Source organism: Cupressus sempervirens, chromosome 7, assembly GCF_028749045.1.
Source record: "Cupressus sempervirens isolate cs-2001-9-10 chromosome 7, ASM2874904v1, whole genome shotgun sequence".
NCBI classification, from domain to species: domain Eukaryota; kingdom Viridiplantae; phylum Streptophyta; class Pinopsida; order Cupressales; family Cupressaceae; genus Cupressus; species Cupressus sempervirens.
In genome coordinates this window covers 453,706,630-453,720,351 of record NC_143124.1, presented here as the reverse complement: position 1 = coordinate 453,720,351, position 13,722 = coordinate 453,706,630, and positions in this window count along the sequence as shown.

Below are 13,722 nucleotides of genomic sequence, written 5' to 3'. Positions count from 1 at the left end.
TTGTCCATGATATCTGTTTGTTCTATGATTTTTCCATCCAAGAGATTGGAACCCTTGAAATGAATGAAGAGTTCAATGAGTTATGTGTGGATGGAATTCTCAAATCCAAGCATAATCTTTTAGAAACAAAGGGCTTAACACATATTCTTCATATGTTGAAGAACTTTCAAGTCAAGTGGATCAAATTTATTTTGACCCTAGTTCATATTGGACAATTGTGGTTAGATCACCCTATTTTGATAAAAAATAAGATGATACATAGAATCACTGGATTTCCAATTTTAAACAAATCTAAGACCACTAAAACCCTAGCTTGGGAAAAACTACCAAAGTGAACTCTTGCCGAGTGGGATAAAAGAGGCATTAATCTTAGTGGCAGGACATTTATGGAGTTGAATTTTGGGATCCATGTGATTTCTAACAAGATATATAGCTCAAGATGGTTGAACAACGTTTCATGTGAGGCTATTGATATAGCATACAAGGTGGTGAAAAATAACTTGTCTTTTGACCTTGGCCAACTATTGTTGATACAATTCCACAAGAATATGGAAAGCATAAGAGTGTCAAAGAACAACCTATGTAAGTTTGGTTGTGTTTTGACACGTCTATTTTTATTTTTTCAATAAAATTTTGCTAGAAAAGGATCTATTGTATGGAGAAGAATGTCCCAGTTTTGTACCAAATCAATGACTACATAGAAAAAAGGGGTGAGAATTCTAGACACATCATGGATAAATACTTTGAGTCATTCAAGGAAAAGATGAAAAATAGATTTAGGATACCCAAGAAGCTTGTAGATGACTATGAATAGGATATATGTTTCATTGTTGACTGTTACAAAATTTATATTCAAGCAATCAAACCTATAGTGGCATGGGTTAAGCCTCTGGATTATGAGGTTAACATTGATGACACTATGGATATTATTGAAGATCTACTGAATGAGCCTATGGATCCTAAAGCCACCTATTTTGGAACCTGTAATGAACCCAAGGAAAGAATTGAGCTTGAGATAAAGCTACCTCAAAGAATAAGTAGAGGAAGAAAGAGGAGAGTGAAAAAATAAAGAATACCTCATCATTAAGCTCTCCTCTAATGCTTATCAAGGGAAAAGTAGATGATGCAAAAGATGAAGATGAAGAGGATGAAGCTTAGGAAATTGAATATGAGAAGGAAGAGCTTACCAAGAAAAAGGGGAAGGTTATTATAACTAAACCTACTAAGTCCCCCCCTATAGTATTTACAAGAAGACAAATCGAGTCTGAAAAGAAGGTTAAGGTAGGTGAAGATGAAGAAGAATAGATTATCTTCAAAAGGTTTGCACCTACACTTCAAGAAAAATTAAATATGGAAGGAGTAGGCATAGAATATTTTAGGTCTCTTAAGTATGAGACTAGAAGTGATGAAGAGAAAAGGAAGATTAAGGATACTCTTATGGAAAAATTGGGCAAGTGGAAATACTCACCTTATGACCTTTCACAACAAAATTCATATGAACTTTTGAATGTAGTTAGGCCTAGATGGGATAGTGCAATGAAGAATACTAAAGACATAAGTGAAAAAACTTTGAGACAACTTATGTTAAGTCTTAGTGAAAAGGAGGTAAAGAAATTCTTGAAGTCAAATGAGAAGAAGCTCACTCTCAAATTCAACACATATCTAATATTGCTGATGACAAGTATGGTGATGAAGAGGAGAAGAAGTTCTAAATAAGGGTAAAGAAATTGTTTCTACCATTGTAAAGGGTAAGGGTAAAGAAGAAGAGGAAGAAATGGATCTAGAAGAGGACATAGTGATTCCAAATTGGGATATATCTATCCTTACCCTTGATCAAATGGAAACCCTGAGTGAAATCTTGAAGAAAAGAGCTAAGGAACAAAAGCTTAGAAAAGTGAAGAAGAAGAAAAATCAAGTCCTTAAGGACATAAAGAGCATATTTGTTGATGCTCTGAGTATTGAGGTTGATAGAAAATAACCTATTTTGGAACAATTAGCTTAAATTATCCACAAATATAATGAATATTTTAATGGACTAGAAAAAATGTTGCAAAGAGGTGAAAGAAAGTATTAAAACAAAGTGTTAGAGAAAGTTGCACTGAAGATCATAACAGATCAAGTAGAACTATCTAACATTCTTGCTTCACTAGGAACATCTGCTAATGTTGTTTCATTTTTTGTCAAACTAAGTGACACGTCTATCTTCACAATGAAGATCAAGGATAAATTGTTCAATATAGATGAGGATATGAAGGAAAGTGTACAATAGCTATCACTTGATCCAAGTTATACTTCTGGACATTTGACAGAGATCAAATATTGAACAAATCTATAGGAAAAATTATTGAGCAAAAAAGCTAGAATTAGGGTCACACTTGCAAAAATTTAGGGAATGGTTTTTCCAAAAATGGATGCATTGCAAAAGAACATTGCACATACAAAGACTCTCATCCATGATAATAACTTCTCCATAGTTGACCACATGATGGAACTCTCTACAAAAGTTTAGATAGCCTTGCATGCAAGGTATTACCAGAGAATTGGAATAAGACTATGGTACTAATTCTGAAGGTACATTCTAATTTCTTGTCACATTTTGGTATTAAATTTTAGATATTATACACCTTTGGTATTTATGTCCAAAAGCGGTAGAAGTAAATATGTTTAATTTATAAAGGGGGAGAACTAAGCATATTAAGATTATATGTATAAGTATTATAATAAAGGAGGAGAATACTATATGTCCATAGGAAAGATAAATGTATGGGGGAGTAGTATAGTATTATGTGGATACATGTATAGATAAGAAGAAAATATCTTTACAAAAGAAATTTTGAAAAATCACAAAAATAGAGTATGTTCCCGAGCTACAACAACTGGAAGTCAAAATTGATTTCAATACACATTATGGTGATAAAGAAAGTTTTGAATTGTAATTTTGAGTATTCAACTTTTTGGTTTGATAAGTGTTTTTCTCACTAATGCCAAATAAGGAGATTGTTGACATTAAGGTTGATTTGTCTATCAATGACTCAACATTTAGTTAAAAGGTATCCTAGTTGCTAGCTAACTAAATAGATAATTTGTAGTTCATGTCGAGCTACACAACATCTATCGAGCATGATAGACAATTTAGAGTATAGCACAAGTATAGCAGTGTCTACTAAGATATCTAGTGGATGTAGTGAAGATTCTAGTGTTAACTGAGATATGTAGTGTTAACCAAGCTCTAAAACATCTACCAAGCTCAAAGTTTTAACTTAGTGAATCTATTGTTGACCTTTTCATGCATTGTCAACCAACTCATTTGGTAGCTACCAAGTTTCTTAGTGTTCACCAAGTCACACAATGCTGATCGAGTTAGAGATACTTGAAGAGTGATTAGTATGGACTGAGGTTCAACTTTAACTAATGTTCCAAAGTTTTCTAAGTGTTGATAGTGTTTTATGTGTATCAAAACATCATCAAGTTTGTCTTTAGAGCCTAAGTTGCAGTAGTTGGGCTAACTTTGTGAATTATGATGAATTTGGTATTACAACTAACTACAGAAGTTTTTGAATTGGATTGGTATATATGTAATGCATTGTATCATATAAAAATTAGAATGTGAAGAAGAATAAGGAGTGTATGAGTGTGAACCAATGAAGGCTACAAGAAGTATAAGGGACAATAGATATTTATCTATCACAGATAGGTGATCATTTAAATTAAAGGAATCTCATTTAGCAAATAAGAGTTTTAGATCAAAGATCAATTATTGATTCATCCTAATAGGTGCATCAGTCAATTCCTTTAATAGGGTAAACTTAGTAGTCTTTTTCTAAATCTCTTAATAGAGTGCATACTTCATTGTATGTTTGTAAATTCTTTAACAAGGTGGACCTCGTAGTCCTTATTGCTCCTATTAGGGTAGATCACTAGAAGTTGTCAATTGTTAGCCTTAATAGGTTAAATTTATACTACAATCCTAAAGATTGTGGGTATCAACCCCACCCCAATTTTACTTTCTAATTAAAAGTTTTTTGGGTTACCATATCTTGTGTCAAAGTATTATGAATGTTTTACTGCTCTGATTCTTTCACACATGAGAATAGATCAGAATAATAGATGACAGATTAATTGGTGAAGTAAGATAAAGTTTTATTGGTTCTTGATTCACCCATCCTCTCTCAGTAACATAGCCTACCTTATATTTACAACACAAGAATCATAATCACAAAATACTTCTTTCATAGGTGTAGGTGCATAGAGAATTACTGTATATGAAGAATCCATGTTGTCCACAATAATGTCCCTCTGAGTAAGATGTTATCCCCATTTGAATTTAGAGAAAGACAAATTAAAAGCATAGGTTGAATGGTTTATTTGAAGGCAGTGTGTCTATTTTGAAGGGAGTTTTGAAGCATGTGGAAAATAACAGGGGAGAGAAACAAAATTTGGGATTTTATCTTGGGAAACTACCATAGGCTAATCCTAACATGCATTTAAACCATTCTTACCTGAATTTCATTGATGAGTAATACATGTAAAGTGGGTGTCATATTTTAAAACCAGTTTTGCTTTCTAAATTCACACAGTTAGTTATCATGCAATTATAGGTTAATGTTGAACTTCACTTGGTTTGAAGAATAGTTTAATATTATCTACTAATCAAGGCTAACCACATTAAGGTGGAAGCTAATTGGATCCCATCCACCCTAAGGTTATGTGCATGATCATCGTCAACCAAACTATGCTCTTAAGTGGCAAGAAAAAATCAACAAATCAGGGTTATGTCAACTTGACATGCAATTTTATAATTGTTATAAAATTTATATCAAAAATTTGAGAGAAAATAATTTCTTGGAAAGTGAATTTAGTTTCTAAACTACTAGGCCTTATCTAAAAAAATAGAAATTGATTGGTCAAAATTTTGAATTTTAATGCAATAGTACAAAAAAATTGTGATAAAAATAAGAAGTAGATGTATGTTTGACCACCTTAATAAAAATAAAATGATAATATTTTTAAATAATATTCTAGATAGAAAAATTAGACTCATGCCTCGATTTGAAACATATTTTTGTATATTTTTATTCTAAATAAATAAATAATTATTAATTTTCTACTTTAGTGTTTTTGGAATAAAAGAGCTCTGGTGTCTAACCACCTTAACTAATTCAAAACTTTGGAAAATTTATTTTTTCTTTCTTTTTTATTATAGTATAAGAAGCATAGAATATGATCCATCTTTTTGATATATTAAAAATGTTGTACCATTTGAAAGTTATAGTTAATTTTCAACCAGTGTGTCAATCAACACTTTATACGTAACTTCATTAGAAAATAAGTAATAATTACTTGTTGAAATTATAATTTGACAAAACTTACATTTATGAAAAGCCAAGAAAATTCTTAAGAAACCCGTTTTATTTCATCAAATTTGGAGAAAAAGGTCATCAACAACATGTTTGAAGTAAAAACACACAAGAACATACTGAAAACACATCTTGTGGGCATTTTTAAAGTTGACCATATAAGGTTGTATCAAAGAATATAATAGGCCTTATAAAGGTATTAATCATTTTTGTTTAGTAACAAGATGACTGGGAAAAAAGTTGGAATAGATTTTGAAATACTTTTATGCATTTCAAGACTACATATTTTTTAGATTACCACTTTTCAGCACAACATGATCCTGCGCATACGCTTAACATCTAAAATAGTTAAGAAAGTATCAATCTTGGAAATACATAAAGAGATTCCTGACCTCCAAAAGTAACATCATATTTCCATCTTCTAGTGCATGTAATTTTTTTGTCACATCAAAAATATGATTTTGCCACTCTAAATCAAGAATGCACATGCAACTGTTGTGTGCTAAAATGTTGAAACACTTCTATGAATCATTATATCCAAGATTTAACAAGAATGAGGTCTCAAATGGTGACTCATAGCTCTCTATTCATGGATTTCAATGGTTTGTAATGGAGGCCATGTTGGTCATGTTTTCAGTTCATGCCTATCTAATATATCTCAAAGTAAATGTTTCAGGTTCCTTTTGTGAAAATTAAGGTTTGGTCCTTTTAATTCTATTAACCCTAGAAAAACCCTAATTTGTGTTTTACAAAAATGTTTCCCTAGAAAAACTTTTTGGTTAGGTTCCCATTCAAAGTATTTTGAGTGGGAGAAATCATTTTAAAATCACCTCTTTTCTATTTCTAGGAACTTTTTAAGAAGTTGTTTGCATATTTCCTATAGATCCCAAAATGGTTTCTTACCTAAGCTTCTATCTTTACGTTTCCACAGGTTCATGCTTCCATTTTAAAAAATTAGCATTTTAATGGTAACCCTTGATCTTTTCATGATCAAAGCGAATTTCCTTGTCACCATAAGAAATCACCTATCATTTACCACTAGCAACATGGTGACCAAGCCATAGGACCCATTCAACAAGTCAACAATGTTTTAAGGTAAGTGATCCACATTATCAGATCACCCTTAGATCGACAGTGGTTTCCTTGTCACTATGGGAAGTTGCATTAAATTTATCGCTAGTAACATAGAAACCACTTGTAAAAGGAAACTATGCTGGGACCAATCTCAAAGATGGTGTCATGAATTTACCTACCATTTATAGCCTTGTTAGAACGTAAACTTGTCAGAAGTTTCAGATGCCACTGAGGATGTGCACTAATAGAAAGATACAATTAATCCCCACTAGCAGATCTCTTCAAGATCAATGGTGGTCAACTTGTCACTATGCGAACTTACTCAAACTTTACTACTAGCAACATGGTGACTAGTGGGAAATAATATGGGCCCACCATAGTTATAATGGAATAATTATAAAATTTTAATTGTTTGATCAAAGCATCATCAACGATGGTTGCTGTCACAATGGGAAGTTACTCGATGTTTACCTTTGGCGACATAGAGAGAGCATGACACATATTCAAAGGCACAAGTGAGCCCAATGTAAATTGTCAACAATAAAAGAAAAGGCTTATGTGGAAGGACTTAATTGGGTTGACCACCAACTTGGAAAGTTGAAGCTAAGTCATTAAATATTTTATTCCTCAATCGTTAGATTTTTCAAAATTGATAGCTTGTTTTTAAAATTGGAAGGTGGTGCCACTATGTTTTTCTCTATGATCCATTTATGAGAATTAAGACTCCCCATGCGAAGTAAAAACTAGGAATATATTGCATAACTCAAAGTTTACCTTTGTGCAAACATATTTCTAATCCTGTGAGAGGAAGAACCTATTGAAGAGATTTTTGTGCTTGGTAGAATTGCGAAAGAATTTTCTATATCAGTGATATACTACAGATTTCAAAGAAAAAATAGGAGAAGCAAGTAAGTATCTTAGCCTGTATATCACTAAAAGAATTCTTATTTTTCTACATTATCATCATCAAATATTCCTCCAAAGAAGGGGTTTTTGAGAAAAGCATAATATGCTAGTAGGAATATACATGATGATTTCTTGGAACAATTGATTGAATCCACAAAAAAGGCAGCCCAAGTGAAAAAGTTAATTCCTGTGAACCCTAGACTCAAGGTTGTAGATGGATTATATGATAAAAGGAATTGAGTTAGGGATGCCATTACTTCTAAAATAGGGCTTCAATTATTTAAAAGATGGTTTTTAGAAAAGAGGTTTTTCTTCCCCATGGAAATATTTGGAATTTAGATTTGGGTAAATTAGTAGTCCCTAGGGTTTTCATGGATTTAGACCTTCTCATAGGCATAGCCCAAAATTATGACCTAGTAGCTAGGATAATGAGGAGAGTAGATGGGCAATGTCTAATAAGAATTAATGCTGAAGAAATTTGAGAGGGTTTTGGGTTGGAACAAGTCACAGATTTTCATGAGGTCAGGCAAGGTGCATTGAGAGGACACTTGGCCATAATTGGAATCTTGACTTATGTTACAACATTAACTAAGTTTCCCTTCAAGAAGAATTTTTTCACCTCTAGGGCCATAGATACTTACATGAATTTATGTAGAATTTTTGGTGAAGATGAACAAGATTTCATGCCAATAAAGTTCATATACATGATAAGCCAAATTTCTTTTTTTGGTGTGGATATAATCTTTGGTTTTACATCTTATATAGTGGAGGAGATTCATATTGGTCTAAATGGGATTGCAAAGAGCAATGTTGAGAATACATTTGGCCATTATTCATTATTGATGTATATGTTCTTATTTAAAGGGATTACTTACTTTGAATAAGAGATGGTTTTAAATAGAGAATCTGAGGGAGAAGCTCTATCAGTCTAGTTGTGGAGTACAAATATGACATGGGATGTAAAGGAGGCTAGCTTTGTAAGATTTGATAGGTACTTTGCATCTAGGTTGAGGAGCCTCATATTAAGGGACAATCCCATAACTCTTAAGGTACTACTAGATTTTATCAAGCCTATGGACAACCTTGCTAGTTTATAGGTATCCCACAATTGCGGAGATATCATGCCTTACCCTATCTCTATAGGTTTTAGAGTATATGGATTCTAAGGGACTTTCCATGTTCTTCCTTACCAAGTACCTTTGAATGTAAGGATAGCTGAAATACTATGACAAATAGGTGGATTTGAGGAAGCACAATTGACTGGTAGGTTTAGGGGCTCAAGTTTCCTAAGTTACATAGTTGCTCATTAGTTTATAGTCACCAAGGGTGGTTGGCTATTTTTGTAAAAATTCTTCAACCAATACAAAATGGTTGTTTCCCATGAACATTTCAATGACAATGAGGGATTTTTTGATATATTTCGATGGAGGACTAAGGCTAGTGCCAAGGATCATCAGCCCTTTTTCCCTAAGGAAATAATAAGGAATGAATTCTCTATCCAAGTGCAGAAGAGATTAAAAAAGATAGCTGGAGAGTTTAATCTAGGGTTTTAGAATTTATTAATTGTTTTGATAAGAATTATAAGCCTCTAGAAGATGCCAAGATAGAGGTAGATAAATTAAATAAATTGATGATCACTTTTCGAGAGATCATGGAGGCTATGATTGAGAAGAAATTATATTTTATTAATTCTTATCCTAATAAGGCCCGAGAGGTCATGAGAAAATTATCTTCCACCCCTACGGTAGGACAAGGGCAGCTAGTAATTCAAAGAAGACCTAGTTATAATATAATTCAAGATAAGAGACCTCTAGAGGACAAAGAAAAACAAATAATTGGTTCAACCAGTGTTGTTTTGGAAGAAAGGCTTGATGAGCCCATGCCCAAGAGGTAGAAGGTAGAAGAAAATTAGGTGCATCAAATAGAGGAATATTCACCCACACAATCCCCATTACCTTTAGGAGATGAACAACTCACTAAGGAGTAGATGGTACAATTAGGATCCCAAGGGGGAGTCTTTATCACTACCATGGAATTAGAAGAGGGGAATCCTCAAGAACCTTCCATGCCAATTATTGAGTTAATCATTTTTTACTAAAGAGGAAGGGATTTGGACCCTATTGTAGAACAAGTCATCTACTAGTTCATTTTTGATGACAATTTTTTGAAATCTACAGCCTTTTATCAGTTTGCATGGAGGACCAAAATTCAATTATTTGAAGAAAGGTGTGATAAAATGAAAATAGAGCGTCCTGAGATGGAGGAGGTAGATATATAGAACCAAATAAAGGAAAAAATGATGCAAGAGTTTAAATCTTGACTCTGAAAAGGGGAATAAAATGATAAAATCATCTGGGGTTTTGTTGCTACCAAATTGGGATATTGCTGATGCAATGGTTTTTAATTGTGTCCCCAAAAAATTAAATGTGGATGAGAAGCTAAAGAAAGAATTAAAAGGTGCCAAGTTTAGTGAGGATCATGCTACATTAGTAATTTGGTCAATGAGAAAAGGATCCAAAACCATATCTATTGAGCTTGATGATACTGTTTTGGTAGGAAATTTAATCATGAAAAGGGTGGAGGATACTACAAGTAAAGAATGCATAGAGCTAGGTATTAGAATAGCCAATATCACTCTAGCCACAACCCAGACATATAAAAGAGAATTGAGCTTGAAAATAAGTTGATGGGGAACCAAGGGAAATCTAGCAAGCCTAGGATCAGTTATCCTTATCCACCAATGGAGCCTTTTAAATCAACTCCTCTTATTGAAATTCTAGACACACCACAAAGACCTCAATATTCCATTACAAAGGATTTTGAAGAAGAAAAGAGTAAAATGTGGGTTTTGGATGTAGAGCTAGATATTCAGTATGATGATAGACTAAGGAAATCTATCATGTATTTAGTTGGTAAAATTGGTTGGCCAAAATCGTATGATCAATTAGAAAAAGTAATAAACATATGGGATAAGCTGAAAGTAAATGATGATGCTCTAAGGCCAATCGTCAATAAGTGGAATAAGAGGGACAAGGATGTCACTCTTTTGCATTTTTTAGTTATTATTCTATCTTGTGAACATATAGAAGAGATTTATCAATTAACTAATGATATATCTAATTTTGATGATAACAGAACTACACTAGAAAGGAGAATCATTAATTATCTTGAAAAATATAAGAATAAAAGTCTTAGGCTCTCTCCCCATGCCTTGGATAGAAAGAATAAGTTGAAGAACAAAGAGGAATGGACCTAGGAATCAAATGAAGTATTATGTCCGCAAATGAATAGTGCCATAAATGAAAAGGGAAATGCATGGCCGATAGCCACAACTAAACAAGTTGTAAAAGTGCAATTATTTTACAATTCTTTGAGAGAAGATTTTCCTGAGATTGATAAATTGGGAGAATATGTGATCAAGAAACAACATGATATTGTAAATTTTAATTGGTCAGATGGCACCCTTTTTGACAAGTGGATGATAGATTTTGTTCATACAAAACAATTGGAATATGATGAAACTGATGATGATGAAATGAAATAGGATGAAGTGCAAATAATTGACACATCAATAAAAAAAAAAAGAAAATAGAGGTAAGAAGCTAGTTGTAGTTACAAGTACAAAGGCCAAAATAGATGATTTGATAATAAGACAATCATTTGTAGTTTTTATTCTATCAATGCAAGATGACATGGATGGAGAACCCCAAGTTTAGCTCAGCTTTCAAGTAATAGGATAGTGCCCATCACATGCAAGTACAATGATCACACACTCTGAGGAAGAGAAACAATAGCAAAGCTAATAAAAAATTCCTCAACAACAAAAAGTGTAGCAAAAGTAGTCCCACAAGAGAATATTCATGATGAAATATACTTTGTTGCACCAATTTTTCTCTTTTGTGAGAATAACATTGTAAATATGTTTCTATCTTAAGGAAAGTTGTTAGTATTCTCTATGACTGAAGCTTGTTGCATCTCACACTATATAAGTGAGATTCCAAGGCTAGACAAAGGGTCTAAGTGCTTGTATAACTTTTAGTTTTTTTCTAAAGTTTTATTGGGTCCAGTCCTTGATGAAAGTTTATGATGTATATTCTCTGCAAATCTAAGAATTCATTAATTTTATAGGATCATAGTGTCTTATCCTAAGTTTTTTTGAGTTCTATTTTAATGTTACATAATTCTTAAAGAGAATTAATACAGGGATGAACTATTGATGAAAAAATAATCCAAGAAGATGCATAAGATGTTGGCACAAGCAAAAATGAGAAAATGCTAAAATCTATTTTTCAATATTTTCTATGTTCTAGTATTTTGTATTTTTAGAGGCCTCTGGGGTATTTCTAGGCTTTGACAAGGCCAAGAGGTCATAGCATTATACTTAAGAATTTGGACACAAAATGTAGAACTTTAGAAGATATTTCTAGAAATTCTAATGGTTTGTGATTTTGAGCTACAAGTAGAAAGTTATGACTTCTACAAGTAGACATATTTTTTATTATAGATTTTTGTACTTGATTTATAGTTGTTTGGCTTTATTTTGTAATTAATTATCTTGTGGACTCTTCAATTTCATTTCCAAGGGATAGTGATGACCCTTGGGATCCATTATACTTGTATAAACTCTATTTTCAAAAGGAATGGATCACTTTTGGCTTGTAAATAATCTATTGTGGAATTTTAATGGTTTTTTAACTAATTCACAATACTGCAAGTTCTACACCAAGTATTGTAATGTGAATTCTTTATACAAATTAGTGGTATCAGATTTTGTTCTCTCCTATATGTCACATTATATGTGGTCAACTTATCAAAGGTTGGGATTGGGCACAAGAGATCTCTCAGATTATCTTCTTTTGAGATGCACACAATCCGAAATTACAAAAAAAAAAACTAAGGGGATGGACAAATCCTTCAAAAAATTGGTGGAAAAGGCATTAAATAAGAAACTTGAAGAAATGATGAAATAATTTTTAGAGATGCTTGGAAAATGAGAGGCATAGGCCAGTCCAAGCAATCCAAAATTTGGTGGGCAAACCCCATTCAAGGTGTAGGTAAATTTTGCTATTCCAACTTTTCAAATGTAGATTTTATTGATGACTGGTTGTCCAAATTGGAGAAGTACTTTTGTGTTAATAATTTCTTAGATATTGAAAAGATAACCTTTTCCCTCCTCAAAGCTAGGAATCATGTGAATGTGGCATGGGAGGTTCATTTAACTATTGAAGAAAACTAAGAGGCTTGGGATGAACATAAATTTTCTATGATGTTTGATGAAAAACCCACATGGGAAGAAGTTTTAGAGCATATAAAACAAGAATATTACTATGAGGATACCTATGAACAAAAATATATGCAATGGAAATTACTTTGACAAAAGAAAGACCAATCAGTTTAGGAGTACACCAACATATTTCATGCTCTCTTTGCAAACCTTGACATCAAAGACTAAAAAAAAATCAAGTTCTAAAGTATAAGAGTGGTCTTTATAGATATATTTAGATTGAAATGGATTTTTTGAATATAGAAACATTGTCTAGTGCTTTCAAATATGCATCAAAAATTGTGGAGAAGTTCAAACAAAAAGGGAGGGGGGAAAATCCAATAAACAACAAATGGAAAGGTGAAGGTAATAAGCTAATGGGAAAACAAACAACCATGGAGCCATCTCCAAATGCACTAGCAAAGAAGACATAAGACATAAAGAAAATAGAGAAAGACTCAAGTATGTGGTGTGAATTCCATAAATGTCCCTCTCATAACACCAAAGATTGTAGAACTATTAAGAATTTAATGACAAAAACCCATGAAGAGGCTATTGCACCTGAGGTGATAGATTTTGGAAAAAAAAAGGAGTATGTAAAAATAATTAAGGTTGAACCATATGCCACAGTGACCATTGCAAAGGTATCTTCTTGTGATGATGAAGAGAGATTGTTTCATTGACAAATGTGGGTAGGAGGAAAATCTTTGCATTTTATTGTTGATAGTGGTAGTCAAAAGAATTTGATATCCACTAAGACTATAAAAAGATTGAACATAAAGACCACATCACACTGACAACCATATTCTATGGGATGGGTGAGCCAAGGGAGAGATATTCAAGTAAACAAGCAATGCCATCTGTCATATTCCATTAAACCATTCAAAGATGGGGTGATCTGTGATGTAGCTCCTCTTCATGTGTGTTATATTTTTTTAGGACAGCCATATATGTATCAATGCCATGGGCATATGAGTCTAGACCAAGAAGTGTGACAATAAAATTAGGTGGACAAAAGTACTAGATTCTAGAGGTAAGTCCTACATAGTCTGCATCTTTGATTAATGCAAAACAATTAATAGCTAAAACTAGTACATTTGTGTCATTGATCATTCATCTTGA